The 21,184-nt window shown below is 48.9% G+C and overlaps 1 protein-coding gene across 2 annotated transcripts in view; it reads right to left on the bottom strand.

The window, feature by feature from the left end:
• The window catches only part of prickle2b (prickle homolog 2b), a 66,190-nt gene that overhangs the window by 28,245 nt on the left and 16,761 nt on the right, over positions 1 to 21,184 (bottom strand). Inside the window, exon 1 of one of the 2 annotated variants that reach the window (XM_031567485.2) lies at positions 7,342 to 7,933. The exons of the other annotated variant lie outside the window; for it this stretch is intronic. The gene's annotated coding sequence lies outside the window, so the exon portion shown is untranslated. Of the gene's footprint in view, positions 1 to 7,341; positions 7,934 to 21,184 lie in introns of those variants that run through there. 2 annotated transcript variants of the gene reach the window in all.

Here is a 21,184-nt window from a genome sequence, read left to right as displayed (position 1 = left end):
AAAGTAAACCCGGGGACGATGAAAAGTTCACCGCACTCTCGCCGAGAGCGAAAACACAGATGGTTTTTCTGACTGTGAAACAATACGAGGAGGCAGCGATTGCAAAACCTCAGCAGTATGCTGTTGAGTCCATCAGGTTCAGTCGAAAAAATCATTTTGTGGCCTTTATGGATTTTAAAAGCACTCGGTCATGGACGCAGGCTTTAGTGGATCAAAGGAGTAATGTTTTTTTCCCACTTGGTCTCTTTAAATGCCACTCTGATGACAATTCACGGATCAAGGATTGGATTATGGCTGGTACTTAACTTGAACATTAATGCTATTGTCTGCTTAAGACAGCATAGAGCTTATGCGTGCAAAGGGGTGGATATTCAGTTGTGTCATGTGGATGTGTGCGTGTGTATGTATATGTGAGCATGCTTATGGTTTCCTATGTGAGTATGTGTTTTCTATGTGTCTATTTGTGTATTTTATGATGTATGTTCTATTAGAGTGTGCATATTTGTCTGTTTCTCTTGTGTGCATGTAAGTGTGTGTGTGTTTCCTGTATGTCTGTGTATGCTCTGTTCAGCTGTGCATATATGTGTGTGTGTGTGTGTGTGTGTGTGTGTTGGAGCTGGAGCCCTGGAGGCTGGCCAGATGGTCATCTGTCAGAGGGCCAGCCCTGGGCTCTGAATCCATACGGCCCTCACATCAGCAAACAGGAGAGACTCCTATGTACACTCAGGATGTGCTTGTCGAAAGTTTCTCTCCATGTCTTAGCCCAACACACACACACACACACACACACACACACACACACACACACACAATTTGTCTTCTTTGACCTGAATAGGTCTTTATGAACGTACTCCTAAAATACGCAGTGCTGATGACACAGGATCTCCAGCATTCTCTAAGGATGACAGCAGGTATACAGAACCCTGCTACTCAGCAAACCACAGTCTTAACATTGACACTGAAACACACACACGCAACACACACACACACACACAACACACACGCAGCACACACAACACAAACAACACACACACACAACTCACACAACTCTGAAACCCAACCCAATCTGAGCAACCAATCAAGATGCTGTTGGTTGTTGATTGTTGGTGACTTCTACTCAGCAGATGGGGTGAGATTGAGAAGACTGAGGTCCTGCAGTAGAGTTGCTATGCCAATTTAGGTCACGGCTCAGCCTGGCAGCGGGGCTGCCCATTCGGTGACAGCCCATCGGCTCTGGGTGGCCATGTGCTGCCCATCTCCACCTTCCTGCTGACGTCATTACACCCCTATCCCTCTCTTCCAGACAAGTCCAGGCACTTAATCACAGCAAGGTCTTCTGCACCCAAAACTTTGGTGTGGAATTCACAAGCCAAACACCTTTTTTTTGTCAGCAGTGGCATCTGCATAAGCTCTGTGATGTTGTTATTATTATTATTAGTAGTATTATTATTATTACAACACACAATAACAACAATAATACATTTTATTTAACGCCGGCTTTCACGGTGCACAAGGTGTGTGTGTGTGTGTGTGTGTGCCTCGCTGTTGGCAGCATTGCCTCTCGCTGGCCTCCTCCTCGCTCGGTCAAACAGCCTGTCACAAACACTGCTACTTGTTTACCCACCAGAGAGCCATTTCTGGGGCCGCGGTCGATGTCTGTCACTGTGACAACTGTGTCATGTTCTGACACGCACAGTGCATGCACGCACGCACAACCACACACACACACAATTGCGCACACACACACACACGCAGTGTATGGGGTTTACACAAACCATACATCCTATATTTTAGAGCTGTCACATTGAACAATGACTAATGAAAATTCATCTCCTTGGCCGGCGGTTTCAAGAGACATGTTGTGCCCATGCGAATCACGGCACCGTAATGCCGATGAGTCGGGCACTTCCCTTTTCCGTGGCGTGATAGCTGAGGCTCCCGCCGGCTGTGCCAAGGCTGTGGTTGGCCGGAGCCAGAGGAGAGATACTTCATTATGGCCCCATTTATCACCCGAGGGACATATTGGCTGCGCGCCCTCTCTCTCTCTCCACACTCACTCGCTCGATCACTCACTCTCACCATCTCCCTCCGCCAATCTCCCTACCCCCACACACACTTGGAACACACATGCTAAACCACATACCGGACACACACACATACACACTCCTTTGTGTTTCTATCTGTACAAAGAGCTCTAAGGTTCAAAGATCACCTGTCTGCATTGATATCGCCGCTATTGATTGCTGATATATTCCCAAATAATTGACATACAAACCCAGCATACGTGCCTCAATTTGAGCAAGGAAAGACTGACACACACACACACACACACACACACACACACACACACACACACACACACACACACACACACACTTCAGTAAACCACTAATCCCAGCCCTGATAGAGAGCTCTGAGAGGAGGGCTTGTTAGCACCACCAACCCCCCCCCCCCCCCCCCCCCCCCCTCTCACTCCCCTACCCTCCCCGCTCCACCCCTGCTCTCCTCTGTCCTTTTCTCCAGGAGCCTGCGCCGCCGAGTGAGCCCGGCCCACTCCACCTGCTCTCCATGTGGCTGGGCACGCTGCAGGGGTGGCGCTGGTGGCCGCCTGGTGGCTACTGGGTGGGTCTCTGACATTCACCCTGTTATGCCTGTGTGGCTGCCACAGCCTCCAGGGCCAGGAAACACACGCACACCTAACCCAAATGGCTAGCAGTGCAGTGATCCAGATACAGTTGCCCTGACTGTGGTGCAGAGGGATACAGCATCCCACCCTTGCTGCTAAAGTCACTGGTTGCTGGAAGAAGACACCCAGTGTTCATGGTGGCGTGGCCTCTACCTAACCGTGCATATGGATCACATTCTGGCTAATTATATTGTTAGGCTGCCAGCGAATGACACAGAGCTGCCTTTTGAGCTTTTTTATTTAAGGCAGCCTGACATTATAAACAGGGGGGCGTAATGAAGGGAATCTGGGTCTGTGACGCTCGTTCCTCATGTGTCCCTATGGGACGCGAAAAAGTGAAAAAACCTTTCGAAAAACGAATGGAAGAAATTAGAAGACATTTTTTATTTTTTCTCCGTTTTTCTCCAGGGTAAGTCCCACGTCCCTGGCAGTGGTGGAAGTGAAAGTGTTGCCCTCACTCTCTAGCCGTGTGTTTGGGGGAGAGTCCCAGTCTCTCGCTTGTGCTCGATGACCCAACTTCCCAGGCTCCTGAAACCAGGCCAGGTTGTTCTACTTTTCCTGTGACACTCAGAGACTCTCACGGAGCGGCTGCTCCTGGGAAGCTCCTTATTAGTTCCCACAATCTGCCTGGGGGCCGGCGAGCATTAACGTCAGAATTAGACATCGCTGTCGCCCCGAACAGAGACGAAAAACCAGAGCATAACTAGTCATGCGTTTCGTCTTTAGGAGTCGACCAGGACAGCCCGCCTGGAAGATCTTGGCCCGCTCGCAAACCCCAACACTCCCCGCTCTTTCTATCACAGATAACAGGCAAGGCTGAGGGAGTGGCTCGGTCGAACTTGACATATGATATACGACACAGAGGCATTAGCACATGACCTCTGCCTCACTGGCTGGAAGCGGTCAGCAGCAGCGGTTATGTAAATGTCTCAGAGATGATCTATGGTCCTAATCAGGTCAATGCATCCAGATTCACTGTAATTACTTTCAGGAGAGAGTTTTTAAAATGGACTCCAAATTGGCCAAAGAAACCTCCCCCTTGCTTTTGGCTCAGTGTTCTCTGAGAATGTGAGTTTGACAATAAAACAATTTAATTAGGTCCTGAAAGTTTCTGAGTCAAAATGTGGCTCTTCTGTCCTTTTTTGAACTGTCCAAGTTTGAACATCAATGAGTGCAATTATGGAACCCAGTTAAACCCAATTAGCACACTGCTTAGTGCAATTTAGCTTTTCTCGTCACGTTTTAATTAGCATGTCTAAAAACGATTTGAGTACTCTCCCCTCTTCCAATAAAACTTTTTAAAAAAAACCTCACTCCTCCTCATGTTTTTTTGGAATCCTTAAGTATTTCTCAGAGAAACCAACACTTGACGAACCACTTTTTCCGACAACACAAAATGCAACATGTCTTCTCTTAGATGATTAATTACACTGCATCTATGCTGCCTGGAGGTGATTCAGTTCCAAATGACTATCAGGGTAAATAGCTCTGTAAGAGGAACACCACTGATTTTAATTCCCACCATGTTAAGCGTGAACATTTCAAATAAACTGAAGCATTAAACAGGGATTACAGGCTTTAACAATTTGTAAGGAAGAACTTCCATTAACTTGTGGGAAAATATTTTTTATTCCATAATAAATGGGTATTACTGCCACAAGGCATTAGACATGTGTGCAAGAACACATTGCAAGCCCAATAAAAGGAGTCATGGTGTCAGCAGGAGGGGTCTATGATCGATGTATGCCACCGGCCAGGTCTCCCCACTCCCATCAGGACCGTGTGATGGGAAAAATAAGGCCTGTGGATGACTGTGGTATTTGTCTTCCACTAATAATATATCACGTTCACAGTCATGTTGGGTTTTTGTTCGCACACAAGCTAAATGTTTTAAATGGCACGTGTTGCTGTGCACCCTTTCTGAGAGTGGACTGACTGACTGGTGTGTGTGCTGGTTAAGGTACTGACAGCTCGATGAGCTTGCCTGGGACAAGGGGGAATGTGAGCGGCCGGCCCATCCCAAACGCTCCAGCTCGCTCACTCACTCACTCTCTCTCACATCACTGCTCTTTTCTCCCTTTCCTCACAGGATTAGTTTTAATGAGGCATCTCTCTCTGCCACACACACACATACAGTATACACAAATATTCTCTCACTTCCCTTCTCTCTCTCTCTCTCACTCACTCAGTCCTTCTCTCTCTATCAATCCCTCCCTTCCTCCCTCTCTCTCTCACTCTCTCTCCCTCCCTCCCTCTCACGCTCTCTTTCACTCACTGTCCTTCTCTCTTACTGTCTTTCTCTCTCTCCCTCACTGTCCCTCCCTCCCTCTCTTCCTCTCTCTTTCTCTCCCTCCCTCTCTCTCTCACACACTGTCCTTCTCTCACTCTCCCTCTGGAACAGTGGAATGATGGCAGGAAACGCTTTCGCATTGACAGACAGCTCCTCAGAATAACTTTTCCCTCTGGCCTTTCTTATCAGGAGTGCTGAGTGGCAGGCTGGTTTGCTTGGCTGTCCTCTCGCCTCTCCCCACACCCTTGAGAGTAGGGGGGGGGGGGGAGGAGGGGTGGTGTCACAACACATCGCAACCTGACACCCGGGACACAATCACAACAAGCCACAGTTACCAAAATGGGACTGATTTATGTGTCTGTAACTGATGAGGATGTCCTCGCTCTCTCTCTCCCTCTCTCTCTCTCAAAGGAGCATTTTGTGAAATTCAGTGAATCACAGGTAAACAATGAACCAAATGACCTGATCAGAGGGGATTCATTTTCTTAAACTTCTAATATCATTAGTCACCTTAAAGGCTTACAGGCTGCCGTTGTTGTTGTTATTCTTATCTTGTTGTTTTGGGGCGAGCCCTTAGCGCCTGTTCCTGCTCTAATCTGCAGCGTGTGTTTAGACATCGCTCTGGAAACTGCGTCCGAGGACAGAGATAGCGCAAAGCAGCGCATGCAAATCCCCACGGCTTCGGTGATGTGGACCCGCCGCCACGCCCTCGCGCCGAGCCACAGGAGCCGGAGACGGAGCGAGAGAGCAGCGGGGGGCACGAGACTAGACGAGGCAGGTGGAGAGGTTGGCGGCCGCCGTGCTCCTCCGATCAATAGGCACATTCACCGCCCCCGGGAGCAGAGAGATAGATGGGCGAAACGGTAAAAAATTAACCTGACCTATTTCTTTCTTTTCTTTCTCTCCCACCTCCTCTCTCTTTTTTCTGCTTGCCCTCCTGTACTTTCTCTGCCCCTCAACGCTGCGCTTGCGTGCTCCCCGTCATGCTCTGCAGGTTGGCACCTTCCTCGTTTTTCTCCAGATACACGCGACAGGAGACAGAGAACACTCTTTAGTGCCCCTCGCAACCAATCTGGGTATTTGTGCCGGGCAGTGAAAAGTTGTCGGCACGGGGGTGGGCAAGTAGGTGGGTGGGCAAGAGTCTGGTCTGGGGAATGTGACACGCCTGCGTGCCCGGGCCTCGGTGGGCAGCGTGACAGTGACAGGAGAGGAGAGGAGATGGGCGACAGGCGCCCGTTGGTATGGCACATGGCCTGTTCTACTGACAAAATGTTTTGGATGTTTTCCCCCGCCTGCCCGCGGCCTGCTCACACGGGGGTGCCACTAACAGAAGTGGCGGCGTGCGCGCGCAAGGAATGCACCGACTGATTTACGAGGCGCTCTCAGGCAGACCCACAAGAGATAAGGGCTGAGGGTCTCATGCCATACAGAAATAAACCGCACGCACGATGCCCGGCAAAATGCCTCAGGAAGGTCTGACGGCATCTCAAAGAGTCACTGATTGGACACACGTGGGCCATAATGTATATGACAAATGCACACGCCATACCATTGCTTCACTGTCCACACACACACACACACACACACACACACACACACACACCTCTCTTTTGAGGACAATAGGCTGAGTCTGTCCACCCATACTGCAGCGCAATAAAAGGGAAGGGGTTAAAAATAAAGAGTAAGGCATGTGGCACAGCTGTGAGAGGCTTCCAGATCTGTGTGCTTGTGCTGTCACTCCACTTCAATCTCAACAGCTGAGATGACAGGGGGCTACTGCTGCTCCTTTGCTTGGCCTCCTGCTCTCTCTCGCTCTCTCTCTCTCTTGCACACACACACACACACACACACACACACACACACAGACACACACACAGACACACACACAGACACACCCTTTACTGTGCTAAAGATAAAATAGCTCTCCACCAGCACTCTGCAGATGCATGGTGAGGGGGTGGTAGAGCAGAGTTCAAAAAAGGTGATCCGATCACACACACATAAACTCAGTCCCCCACACCCATTCCCTCTAGGTGTAACGAGGCACACAGAAAGGCTTCAATGTTCATTCACTTAACGCAAGTTACTCAATTTGTCACATTGTCAGATCGGCAAATGGAAGTCAGAACACAACCATGGTCTGGAAAAGACGACTGCATTTTGGCAGTTTGGCAGTCAACCCATAAACTGACAACTCAGTCTCACTCTATAGAAAAAAAAACCTCCCTTAGCTTACTCTGTGATGACAGATGCAGAGAGAATGAATCGCCACCCTTGCGCCGTTTGGCGGAGGTGTTAGAGGATCTGGTGCAGACGGATGCGTGCGTGCGGCCGGCTTTTATACGCATGTGTGAAAGTTACTCACCAGTCTTCTCCAGTCCGCTGTGTTTTTCTGCGTGCTGGTCTCGCAAGACGGCCGTGTTCACGGGGTAATCAGAGCAGCGGGAGAGCCTCGGGGTGAAAGAAAACTCTCAATGCCTTCCTTAATTGAAAAAATCTGTAGTATGTTCAGGAGTGGGAGAAAAAAAAAAGATGAAAAAAAAGGCGGAAAAAGGAAGAAAAAAAAAAGTAACCAAAGAAAGATGAGGCCAAGGAGCCAATGGCTCGGAGTGTTGCTAAGCTGAGGAGGAGGAGGAGGAGGAGGAGGAGGAGGAAGGAAATTCTTTCTCAGTCCGAACTGGTTGGCAGAGCCGTTTGCAACATGGTTATGCTGCGAGAGGGAAGAAGTGAGTGCAAGACTGGGATTGTAGGACAGAAAGGGAGAGAGTAGGGAGGGAGGGAGAGAGAGAGCTGCACACTGATAGAGGAATGCATTGAGGCCAGGGTTGAGCAGCGTGTACTGAGAGCAGGGAAGAGAGGACAGCCTCCTTCAGCCCAGCGTTTGCTTTCCAACACCCCCCACCCCCACATCCATCAGCAGCAGCGACTCACCAGCTTTTCTGCCAGTCACAGCACAACAGCCAGGCAGATTAAAATCACAACACTGCATTTACCTGAGCATGGACGGGGGGGGATAGACAGAGAAAGTACAGAGTTTCCTAAATGAATTTAATTCTGAACCTACTATAATGCTTTACGGTGTAGTCACTGACTGATTCAGTTCTACATTATTACACATTACATCACTTCTGGAGCAGTTTAATTGCATCCTGCCTGTTGTCAACATCTGCTGAGGCGGACTAAGCACAAAAGGAATCTCACACTGAAAGTGTTAAGACCATCTCTAAGCCTGGTCACACTCCACACCTCGGAAATCTTGCCATCGCACCATTTAGAGATTGGTACTTTTGATGAGCATTACACCCCTCTCCCTGCAACAATGACCTTACAGACTCCATGCTTGACCCGCATGCCAATTACATGTCAAATAAAAATACAGTAACCCAATCCACCCCGGACACCACGTGAGCACCCGCAGAATCCCTGCCATTCATCAGCGCTATATTGGAGCGCCCGCTCTCCCAGACAAGCCAGCTATGTGCTGCCGCTATAATGCCATCTATTTTATGGCGGCGGTCTCTCTATACAGCCACTGTTCGGAGAGCGGCTGGGCAAACCACTGAACTATAAATCTGTGCTGAAACTCAACCGCGAGAGACAACAATAATAAAAATGAACACACCTTTACCTGACAGCGCATGCCAGACAAGCCCCCTCCCCCCTTTCCACACACACACACACACACACACACACACACACACACACACACACACACACACACACACACACACACACAATCCCCAAGGCTGATGCCAGGCCAAACAGCCATAAACATTCCACAGCTGCCTTAATGACTCTTTACTGGACGGCATATCTCAGCGACAGCAGGCTACAGGCCAGCATGTCTACTAGACTAGACCCAGATCTTCAGTCTGTTTTCCCACTCAGTTTCCTCCCCATTCAATCACAAAGGACCGTAATATGATATGTACTAATTATGGGGTCAAAGCTACGGGTCTGACCAGAGGTCATTTGTATTAAATACGAGACAGAGGAAGTGTCTTATCTTCAATTCAAATCTAAAAGAGGGCATAGTATTTTGTTGGTGGAGGTAGAAGGAAAGAAAAAAAAAAAAAAAAGAGAGAGAAAAAAGGCGAAAAAAAGGAAACTGCTTGTGCTTTTTTTCTGTCTTTGATGTTCCAGGTCTGGAGCAACATATTCCCCCTCGGATAAGGGCTCGTGTTTTTGGAGCTTCGCTGGAAGTGCCTGGGGTGGGATGCAAGGGGAGCACATGCGCTACGTGGGCAGGAAAGCGCTGAGCGTCTGGGAAATGCACACACTCTCTCTTTCTTTCTTCTGTTCCGTCTTTCTCTCCCTCCTTCACCTCTCATCCGCCCACGCGCTGCTCTTAACGCACCTCGTCCCGCTTCATCCCCTAATTGAGGTGATCAATCAAATCAGGGGTCCCCTCAGAGGGAGGGGAACCACGGGACGACACTCACTGCCTCCCATGTCAGGCACGAGACGTGGGGATGGGGATGCATGCGCACACACACACACACACACACACACACACACACACACACACACACACACACACACACACACACACACACACACACACACACACACACACACACACACACACACGAGGTGTGGGGACGGGGATGGAGCCGTCTACCTACAGAAGCCAATCTGCTCTCAGGGCTTTCAGGACGGCATCATTTATCACAAAGCTCATATATGCATGTGGTTACATCATCACGTAAAAACACACACAGACACAGACACAGACACAGACACAGACACAGACACAGACACAGACACAGACACAGACACAGACACAGACACAGACACAGACACAGACACAGACACAAACACAAACACAAACACAAACACAAACACAAACACAAACAAAAGAGGAAACACACAGATATGCTGACACACGCGCGTGCGAGACAGACCCTTGCCGACAAGAAAGACAAATCTAACTGGAAAAGGAATAACGCAGCAGGATATTCATTGTGACATGATCTGAGCATAAGAATAGGAAAAGTAGTCAATGAGGAGTCTTTGGAGAGGCGATGGCTGCAAAATGGAACGAGAGACCTTTGTTTCAAAAATCAATTTTCCTTTCAGTTGGCTGGAAAGAAAATGGCGAGGAGACATGAAAGAAAGGGAGTAATGGCAGACGGATGTTTGGGCTGTTGAAGTCATTTTGCTCCCCACCATCATGGAGATCTGTGTCAGGCTGAAAATGGCCTCGGACACTTTATGCACATAATAGAATGTCATGATGATGGAAAGAGGTCTTGTCAGTCTCCAGGAAATTATATTCCCTCTTCACTATCTAAGAAACCAACACTTATGGTGGGGTGGGGGGGAGTAGCCTCTCTGTACAATACAGAAAATCATTCATCAATCATCTCCAATCATGTTCTGCAATACTACCTACCATGACAGTAAAACCGTGAAAAAGTCACAGGATTTGGTCAATATATCTATGCACTGCATCTGAGAATAGAACTCAACCTCGTTTTACCCTCTTGCTTAAGGCTTTAGAATGGGATCTGTCCGTAGGATGGCAGATGAAGGGACCATCCTTGGGTTCGGAGTGTCATTTCATGGCCTTATTACCAGGCTGGGTTTCCTCTTTCAGAGAGGAGAGGCACAGCCCCAGCTCTAACCACAAACCTGACCTGCAGCCAAAGGAGGAAAAACTGCTGTGTGCTCAGGGCTGAGCTGGGCTGGGCTGGGCTTGGCTGGCCCTGGGCCCACTGGCAAAGCCCACCATATACACTCACTGTGTCTGTGTCTGTGTAACACTGGGGAAGGGAAGAGGGGGAGAGGGGGAGAGGAGAGGCTAAAGAAAACCTTAGCCAAGTAACTAAAGGAGGATTTTGAGAATGTCAAATTAGAGCGGAGTGGGGTTAGAACAACACTGAAACTTAAGAGGAAAAACAGAGGATCAAAAAGAGGGGGGGGGGCTTCATCGCTGCTCCACTGTCCCCTTCACCCCCCACACCTCACTTCTCGTCTTCCAGAGACGAGGCCCAGTGGGCTCCAGAGAGAGAGAGAGAAAAAGACAGAGAGGGACTCCCTACAGTAGAGACAGAGCTTCGCCTCCGACAGCTGTTTCCGATCTGTTTATTCTCCGATGCCGAAAAGACGCAGCGTGATGGAAAATGGTACGTGCGCCATGCTGCAAACACACACGCACACACACGCGCACGCACACGCACACACACACAGACCTATTGTTCAACAGAACTCCAGATCCATCCCCTTCATTTTAACTCTTTGCACACGGACAAAACACACAAATACGGCACCCTTTAAGTGTAAGACACTTCAGTGGCTAAATGTATTGAAAGCAATCACATTTGACACTAAAAACATGCCTCAGCAGTGAGAGAGGTGCCTTTTGATAAGCTGCTTCTTTACGCAGTGCTTCACATGAGACAATCCCACTGGAACCCAAGCCCACTTCTTCGGGGGGGGTTTGTTTCATTTCACAACCCCCAGCTGTGTCTCCTCTGCAGGACTCCATGAAAATTCCAGCGCAAGCTTGCGGTCTAGGGGCTCGCGGCTGTAGCGCAAACTCTCAGGATCTGGATAGCAGAGCCTCGGCCACCAGCGGCCCATCTCCCCATCCTCTAAACCCCCCCCCCCCCCCCACCCCCCCGGACTCTCAGACAGCTCTGGGAGAGAGGGACTGTGTGGTCCTGAGCTGCCAGCCAGAACAAAGAGATGGGTCCTGCTCAGTCTTCTCCCTTGTCACTCACGGGGGCCTTGATTAAGTGCCTCGCCGCCCCTCTCTTGCTGAACCTCGTCGGAGTGAGCCACTGGGGTGTCCTGCCACGGCTGCCCCAGTTGTCAATCCCACCGACCAACCAGAGCTACAGACCGTACGCCGCGGAGGAGAGGGAGGATTTATTTATGCTGTGGTAATGACTCCGCCAGCTTTGAACACCGCCATGAATCTGAGTGACTGTCAGGATCTGCATTCCCACAGTGCAATGCTTTCAGCTTTACGTTGACTAAATGGATCGAGGGGTAAGGGGGTTCAAGGACCAAGACTGAGGTTTTGACCTTATCACTTCCAAACACGATGATAAGGCAGACAGGGGGAGCAATCAGAGGCAGCGTATCTCCGATAGGTAATAGCAACGAGAGCCCGGCTTTGAATGGCACCCCATGCTGAGCCGACGGTGAGGGCTTTCTGAGAAAGATGGTGATCTAGCACGGACTCTCGTGAGAGCAACGGGGAGAAGGTCAGCGCGGTCATGACTCAAAGCCGTTTCCAAGAAGCCACGGCGGCATCAGACTCCCATCTGTGCAGCCCGTATCGCAGTGCATACACTCTCTCTCCCTCACACACACACACACACACACTCAAGCCAGCGGAATCCAGGGAAATCGTTGAATCACTCATAAAAGATGATTATGGGCTGGGGGGGATGTCCAGGATGAGAAACCACAGGAGCCTAAAACCACACATCTGCATGCAGCTCGTCACTAACCGACAGCGGCTTGGGCCTGCCTTCCTTCCGCTATCTTGGCCTGGCTCTCGCATGAACTTTCACACTCATACTAGAAGGGCCCTGAGAATAAACATTCAACAAGCGCCCGAGCAGACCCCGCCAGCGTTGGCACTTTGTGTCAATACGGCTAAACATCGTCCAGGATTATCGTTGAAAGTTTATAGGAAAGAATAGCAAGAACATATTTGCTGGATTTGTCAAGAATGTGGGTGTAGAAGGAGGAGGAGGAGAGAAAAGAAGAACACTAGCTTCCCGACCGGTTCCATCGTGGGGAATTTTCCCTTTTCACAAACAAACATTCATGGGCAAAGAAGGGTGTAAACCAGCGAGCTGCTCGTCCCATTCATCAGCGGCTCTCAAGTTCAGCAGGCAAACAATGCTCCAGCGAAGCGTTCCCCGGTGATGCGAAACACATGCTTCCTCCTCCCATTAAAGGGCCATTCTCTTCACACACAAGCCCAAACAATGTGCAAGTCAAGTGGTGCAGAAACCATAAAAACTGGGGAGAGGAACGGGGAAATTCTCACTAAATTACAGGCCTTTTGGGAGAGCCAACGTTTTCCCTAATAGGGATTGCCCTTGCCCCCAGCACACACACACAGAGACACATGTACACACACACACACACACACACACACACACACACACACACACACACACACACACACACACACACACACACACACACACACACACACACACACACACACACACACACACACACACACACACACACACACACACACACACACACACACACACACACACACACGGTAAATAGCAGCTGAGCCTTTCATCCCTGCCTGCTCGTCCCCAACTCTGTGCACTGGGGACGAGCCCTCCATGTGATGCTGTGACATGATCAATCAGAGGATATTGACAGGTCCCAGAAGGGCTCCGACTCCAGCTTCTCACTCTGACACCCTCCTCTCTCTCAACCAGCGCACACTCTCTCCGTCTAGCATGCATGCACACCCAAACACACTCACTCTATCGCTCTCTCCCAAGCACACACACTCTCTCTCTCAAGTGCGCACGCACACACACACACACACACACACACAGCTGATGACACAAACGATCTGCCACACCTGCATGATCACTCAGACCAAATGCCCCCCCCCCCCCCCAGGCCTCCCCATGCTATAGATGAACTTATGAATATTTCATTCTCTGCCATACAGCTGTTCAGCATGCATAATGCAGCCACACTGAGAAAACCAATATGATATAGGAGCCTGTGTCTCAAGAGGAACACTGCAAGCCCAATACCAGTCCCAGTTTTGCCTAGACTGTCTTGTCTCGTTGTCTTTGTCTTGTTGACTGAAAGATGCACTCAGTGGACTGAGCGAGAACCTTCTGAGAGGAACCAAACATAGGACAGGAAGCAGGAGCGGCAAGAACTCTCAGGGGAACTAGGGCGCTGTTTTATAGAGTCCATCAGAAGGACAGAGAGGAGGCCTAACAGCAATGTGTAAACTTCATGAAGCCAGTGTCAGACTGTTTCCAGGTTCCACATGAGAGAGTTTTATTTCTCTGAAAAGGAGAGGAGACGCTTCTCTCTGTCTACTCTTGTTTGAAGAACCACCCCCCCCCCCTGTTTTTTTCCCCTTAACTAACTCTACACATGGTCGGGTGCGCGACTGGGCTAACATACCGGAGATGCATTTACATGTGCCACTGGGGACAGCCGAAATCCAATTCCACTCAAACAGATGTCATATATCAGATGCTGAGAAAGCGTGTGTGTCTGTGTGTGTGAATGTAAATGTGTGTGTGTGTGTGTGTGTGTGTGTGTGTGTGTGTGTGTGTGTGTGTGTGTGTGTGTGTCTCTGTATATGAGAGAGAGAGAGAGAGAGAGAGAACCTGGGGTTGGCTAGTCTTTCCTCTGGTCTCTGGAAAGGAGAACAAAGGAGCATCAGCAGGCCCTAGAGAACAGGCACACAACAACAAAAAGACCAAAAAGACAGAAGGGGGGAAGAACAGCTTTGGTTTCTGACATGAATATTGGGCCACAGTGCCCCCACACATTACACACACACACTGGATAAAGAAAACGCCGAATGAAAACCAAAAGAATTGGAGGAAGTAAAAAAAGTAAAGAATAAGAATTATTTCTTGATACTCAGCAGCTGGTGAGCATCACCCGCTTCAAAATAGCACCCACCATCTACCCCATCCACCCACCCACTTCTCCACTCAAGCAAAAAAGAAAGCCAATTTGTATAGAAATTCAAAATTACTTCTTCACTGAAGGTCCATTCAATAGCTCCTTTACCCGGCAGAGTATTAATAGAACACATCAAAACGAGAGGCTGTCAAATCCTGTTCTTCACACAACAACAGGGCTCCTTCTCACCGCGTGCTTATTAGGATCAAGCTATCAAGCTGGTTGCGGTTTAAAATAACTTGATCGCCATAACAAAGTCATCGTTCCGTTTTGATGTAACTCATTTGTTCCTAAATTAGAAATGTGAAGTGGCTGTCGGAGACGAATAGCCATGACCACCGCCTCCGTGTCGCCTAATGAACGCTACGTCTGAGAGCCTCTGTGAGAAGCGGAAGCACTAATTGGGATCCTGTGGCTGTGATTATCTCCCATCTCCCTCCGTCGCTCCCCCTATCCGTCTCTCCAACAACTACGGTCGTGGTTCAGGGCTTCCGCTGCGTGCCCAGAGACGAGTTGCCATTTCCCCAAGCGGCTGGTGCACTGATGACTTGGAAGAGGGAAAATAAAAAAAATCCCATCAGAAGCAATCACACACCCCCAAACATCCTTCGTTTAGAAGGTCAAACATGACTTTCCTGACGAACGAAAGAAGTCGGCGTCATAAATTGTTTGCTCAGGTCATGGTATCAAGGTACTCCATCATATCTTTGTTACAGCTTCCCCAGAAGGTCAACTCTGTCTTCATACAGGGGGACATTTGAAATGAGACTGATGATAAGAGCCTGGTTTCCGCCCAAACCATCACCCATAAGGCCTTTGAAAGACAGAGGGAGTGTCATCGTACATGGTCACCATTCTCTCCTCGAGCTGGCATCACAAGAAAGGAAAGTGTTCCACCGTACTACACCCTGTTCTGCTTATTCTGGTTTCCATTTGAATTCCTCCATCCTTTTCCCCCTCCCTCTCCCTGTCCTCACCTCGTCCCACTCAGCACCTGTTTAATCACTGGTGGAAGTCTGGAGGGAACTCGGCAGTTCTGGCTGAGGAAGACATCTCTGGATCACAGTCTGACCACTGCAGGCATGTTCAAACCATTTAAAAATGTATGGGTGTTAGGAACGTAAATGTGAATAGAGTCCAACCTCAGCATGTTTTTACAGTAGTGATTAAAGGAAGTCAGTTTCAGTCTCTCCCTCTGCCCTTCTGTATCAGAACCCGACATTAAGGGTGAATTGCAGTCATGAGGAGTTTATGGCTTTCCACTCGAGTGCCTCACACACTTTGACTGTGAGGCAGAACATTTATTTCATATTCATTCAGGATCACCCAGCAAATTCCAAAATGTGCACAACAGATGTGCCCACAAAAAAAAAGAAAAGAAAAAGAAACAGTCATCTTCTTCATTATTGGATGCACTTAAAAATTAGGCAGAGAAGGATGTTCTCAGCTGCTCTGTACCTCCATCTCAGCACAGCAAAAGCCGTCAAACCTTGAATGCTAACATTTCTCATGCCAAACCAATATATCCAAGGAAATGACTGTAGATAATCAAATTCTTTAATATTTACTCAGGGTTCAGTTCTGATATCTGAGCCTATCACATCCGATATCTATCAGGCTGGGCATTTGAATGAGCTCCCCTTGGCCTAAGCTCCTGTGGGGGGGGGCTGTGAATATGAATGAGTGGTGGTTGGTGGGGTGCGGGGGGGGGGGCTGAAGGTTCTGTGGTAGATAGGAGGAATTGTGGTCTCCTCCAATCGCATGAGTGGATGACTCAGGGGAGGACAAGAATTATGGCTACAGAGTTCCATCTGCTTCTCTACTCCTCGTCTTGCTTCTTCTTTCCCTTGACAGATTTGTTTTTCCCCACTTTCTCTTCCTCCTTATCGCTCTCCCTCTCTCTCTTTCTCTCTCTCTCTCTGCATCTCAGCGTGTGTTATAGGACTTTAATAACAGTATGGCAGCGAGGCGATAAGATGAATCCCAAACACACAAACACAGATAGCTCACATATTCACCCAGTGGAAGATCAGGATCTGATTGAAATTCCTTCCTTTGAGGACACGCTCTGGCAAACACAAGTTTTCCAGGCTGCGTGTGCAAGTCCAATCACATGCATTGCAAATTACACCTGAAAACAGTTGGGCTGGCTGGTGCAGTCCAAAGAAATATTCGCTGCACTAAATTGGAGCTCATTAATGTGAACCTTGCCTAGGTTGGGTTTTGCACTACAAAGGTTGAAATCTTACACATGCAAATCACTGCAAAGGAGAAACAAACACTGGGACTTCAAAGTACGATCCTGTGAGGATATTCATTCCTTCCGGTGATAGAGCAACAGGTCAATCCTCTAAAAAAGCCTCCTGTCCCAGATAGTGAGCAAGGAGCTGGGCCAGGTCTGGCCTGGGTCTGGGCCAGGTACGGCGGAGCCACATCAGATCGGCTCGGCTCTGTTCCAAAGTTGGCTCCTATTTTGGGATGTCTCCTACCCATATCTCGATTACCACGCTACTTCACACCACTCACACACAGCATCTGCTACAACACAAGCATGCCCAGTAGGCTGCACTTCATACAGACATATTGCCCTGCAGTCCCTTTTAGGCATATGGGGGGCTAGTTGCAGAGGTGTGAGGTACAGACCTACAGACCACCACTCTTCCAGGCTAAAGCAGCAGGAGGCAACGTCCTACCGTTGCTGACCACCAGGGGAGGCGCCGTTTTTGCACCACTTCAAAGACGTGTTCATTCTGGACCCGAGTGTGAAGGCGCTGAGGTGGTCTAATTAAACGTGACGTCTAATAAAGCACATTCACTCCGGTTGGCATGAGGCGTGTAACTCCGATTCCAGCGCCATCTGCCTCCGACGTATCCCAAACAGTAGCAGGCTTCGCTAAGACGACAAGCTGTCTCAACTTTCTTCATTTGGAACGGAGTCTGTGAACAGAGACCAGTGGACTCTGCAGACGGGTGCATGCAACACCAGACAGTAAATACGTTAAAGCTATCCCCTTTCTAAAGACGTTAGGACATTATTCATGCAGGGGATTACATCAAAGCTACGAGCACGTAAATGGGAGCAGTGGAACTATCTTTCACCGCTATTTCAGGGAAGCAAACTTTCAGGAAGTAGAGCTGTATTCGGAGTGTTTTCCTTCAGTTTTACAGTGTCTTTTTTTTTGTTTTTTTTGTTCTGGCATGGTTTCACGAGGCATATGGAAGTTGCATTAATCGCAACACACATCACAAGTACACAAGTGCAAGTATGTACACACACACTCAGAATAGCAAACTTGGCTCCCAAATTCATGCACTGCGTGTGTCCATTTATGAGCCCGCTCTACTTCATTTCCCCAAAAAAAGTCTCCTAGCGTGGGTTTACGATATTACTGACATTCATTATGGCGCAAAGGCAGACAGAGATGTAGACAAGAAGTTAAGGTCATGTAACTCCTAAAAGCTCCACTTTTTTTTTCTTTTTTTTTTTTAAAAAGTCATCTCTGGCTCTCAGAATACATGAGGAGGGCCAAAATCTTTCATCAGCCATCATTTATGAGTCACTCAGACTCGCTTCCCGACGTCTGGGAGAGGAGGAGCCCAAGGCGGCGCCGTGAAAAGAGCCAGACACGAGTGAAGCATGAACGACTCCGTCAGACTTGAGTCACATCCACTGGTGGGAGGCGAGAGGTCTTTGAAAGCGGGCCCCGAGATGACGCATCATAAGAGGCATTGTGCTGTTGATGAAAATGAACTGCGGGGAGAAGGAGAAGCAATTTCGGATGCCTGTCAAGCTGTCGTCAACACGCAGACACCGTAGGATACGATGGGTTCATTCTGTGGGTGTCTTCCTGCATTCCTAACGACTTAAGGGTCCTCCCAGGCCAAATATTCACCAATTGACCTGTATCCATGTCTACTTCTTATCCTCAGTAGGCCTCTGTCCATCACCAATCCAACAAGAATAGTGCTAATGTAGACCCTCAGTGATTGATAACCAATGCAGTGCCTCAGTGGCAGTGGAACACGTTTAATATTTGGACTCAATGAAAGATGAGGACAAGCGTGACTAAGAGAGACATACTCCACCTCGTGTTTGTGTGAGCACTGACTACCAGCACGGAGAGGCGATGCCCGCTGTCACTGCTCTGAAACCTGATCATGACTGATGCTCCCTCTGCGTTTGGGCAGGACCTCCAGCAGGAAAAAAAAATAAGTTCCACATGTAGACCTTTGACTGGTGCTTGACCTTATTAACCCCCAAACAAGGCCTTTGCCGGGACCTACTAATGACACTTAACCTGGCCTCAGCTGACTGCCAGTCCCAAACGAGTTGGACGTCTGGGGGGGGGGGGGGGGGGGGGGGCACGTGAGAGGGCAGAAGTGCTGTCCGTGTCCGATCCCAGGAGTGGGTCAAACAACAGATGGCTAGTAGGGGATTATTCCGAACTCTGCCACCGTCGAGTTTAAGTTAAGCACAGCTCGCCCACGATCACAAAGCCACTCACTCATGCATTATTTAACCCCAACGTGGTTGTGCTGTGTGTCTGTACGTGTGCATACGGCCACGCTTTACACTTTACCCCACCCGGCGTGTTAAGCCTGTCATTTAGAATGCACACTCTCCATGTGTCAGTCTGGTGTCAAACCATGCACACATGCCAAGTCCAACAGCCCTCTGGCAAAACACACACACACACACACACACACACACTAGCAGCTTTAATGAAATCAACCAAACAACAAGAAACCACAAGCAGCTATGATACCACAGATCATATACATTGCAGCTAGGGGGGGCTTATCTTTCCAAAGAGCGCTTATTTAAATCGAACCAACGAGCCAGATCGAATTTTTAATGCCATGAAACCCTCTTATTACGCAACCAAATCCCTGATTAGTGGGCACAGATTCAAACAATCATTCTATTTACAGCCCTTTGTGGAGATTACAAATATTTTTAGCTGTATTTATTGGAGAAACATGATGTTTGGAGCACGAGGAGTGATGACAGGCTCTGATTGTGGTTCAGTGTATGATGGGGTGCCTGAAAATAGCTGGTTGATATGTTTTTTTATGTTACATGCACAAGCTTGCATGATCATAAGAATCCATAGCTTTGAGGTCCAGGCTCTTCAAAAAACGCCATTATTTCCAGGGCATCAGTCTGGGCACAATGAAACACAATCACCCAGAGCTTTGATCAGCCTGCGTGGCACCTACTCTAAGCTCGCCGCATCCTCGGGGCCAGGCTGGCTGGCTGGCTGGCTGGCTGGCTGACCGACTGACTGGACTCATCTAGATCCACTGCTGCCAAAGGCAGAGAGGATTCATGACCGTGATGATTATAAAATCAGTCCCATCACTCTTGACACAAAATGGTTTGGAAGTATTTGTAACATTCCGCCCAGCCTCACGAGCTCATATGATTGAATACTGAATAGCCTTTTGCAAATATGCACACTAGAGACAAAATTGTAGCCACTGAAAAACAGTTAAATAAAAATCCTGGCAGAAAAAAAAAACGCTTTCTGCTCACCACAACGTTCCCCAGGCTGTACACCATATACAGACAGTGGCCAGCATGGTTGTGAGCTAATGACGCAAACATGGGGGCCCCCTTGCCCGCCCTGGGCCCCTCGTTTTACAGGTGCCGTGGTGCCCCAATCTAATTCCATGAGAGACGGGCCGGTGATTCCTCCTGCCGATGACTCTGTGTCGTGTTGTGTCGTGTTGTGTCGTGTCGTGTCGTGTTGTGTTGTGTGTGTGTGTGTGTGTGTATGTGTGTGTGTGTATGCGGCCGAGGCGTCTTGCCCACTCCACGGCAGAGGGGCTCCTTTGTGTTTGTGCGGGAAGCCTGTCGGCTCTCCAGTCAATTGTCCCACGCCATTAATCACAGGCGACAGTCAATCGCCTGCAGCTAATATATGCGCTGGTTCCCCATGGCTAATTCAATGAGGTCTTATTACCGCTGTGACCAGATCAGACCAGACCAGCCCAGACCATCCTCACAGGGTCCCTAAAGTTCTGACCCACAGAGATGGACCCTCAGCAGCCCAGTTAGCAATCAAATGACACCAGACAGAGACAGGAAAGGCACAAAGAGAAACTGTGGTGGCGAGACAACTTGTAAAAGACCAATTCAGGGCCACGTTCATTCTCTGGTTTCATGTTGTGGGTGCTCATTTTATATTGGTTGCCATGCAGACGGATTGGACTCCTGTGCTCAATGCAAAAGCTAGCACACTGTTTATCCCAGGCTGCTTGTTGACTTTCTGAACACGCACGCGCACACACAAACACACACACACACACACACACACACACACACACACACACACACACACACACACACACACACACACACACACACACACACACAGACAAGCCTGCTTCAAACGCATGCCTTGTATACCAGATTCATTATTCATACTAAAGGTGCACAGCTTGCCACTGTGTGAACATTTACAATTCAAACAGGAAAATGAGTGGCAGCGTCTTGCAGTCGGGGCAAGGTTACAGCCAGCTGAGCAAGAAGTTAGAGAGCAACAAAGCCA

This window comes from Clupea harengus, chromosome 5 (assembly GCF_900700415.2).
Source record: "Clupea harengus chromosome 5, Ch_v2.0.2, whole genome shotgun sequence".
NCBI classification, from domain to species: Eukaryota; Metazoa; Chordata; class Actinopteri; order Clupeiformes; family Clupeidae; genus Clupea; species Clupea harengus.
Note: the sequence above shows the minus strand (reverse complement) of the source record. Positions and strands in the feature narration are given on the sequence as shown.